This window comes from Oryzias melastigma, linkage group LG13, assembly GCF_002922805.2.
Source record: "Oryzias melastigma strain HK-1 linkage group LG13, ASM292280v2, whole genome shotgun sequence".
NCBI lineage: Eukaryota > Metazoa > Chordata > Actinopteri > Beloniformes > Adrianichthyidae > Oryzias > Oryzias melastigma.
Genome location: NC_050524.1, coordinates 13,103,446 through 13,104,069, shown reverse-complemented (window position 1 = coordinate 13,104,069; position 624 = coordinate 13,103,446).

The following is a 624-nucleotide window of genomic DNA, read 5'->3' as shown; positions in this document are numbered from 1 at the left end:
AATCCGAATGTAATTAATCCAGACTCTGGTGAATCGAGTCTAATGGATCCTGGAAATTATAATCAATACCCATCCCTAGAAGTGAACATTTAATTTTAAGTGTTTGACACTGTCACACAGATTTGAAGGGTATTTTCCGTTGTCACTCGAAGGTTATCTAAGCCAAAAAAACTTTTACAGAATTTTGATCCCTTTAAACAGTGATGGTTTGAGCTCTTCTGAGCAGCACACTATCTGAAGGCACTTTCACCAGATGTCCTTCAGAAATAAGGAGCCAGTTTTTGTAGTCTGAAAAAAAGAAAAATATGGGATTTCACTCCATATGTTGAAAATAAACAGCTTTATCTTGATGACGGCTCACGAAGCACAAACATCCTAGGTGTATAGCATTTCATTACACCTTTATTTACCTCTTTATTCCCCATTTATAGCAATAATCTCCTCTTTACATTGCTCGTGTTTTCCTGAGCAGCAAACCACTGCTTTATTTAATTTTCTCTGCACTTTTTTTTCCACCCGGTGCCATTTCTCATGTTCCTGCGGTCTAATTGGTAGAAGCCTTATTCGATCACGTCCAGAGCCATTTAGCCTGCTCTCGTTGATAACGGCTCCTGGAAATAAAAC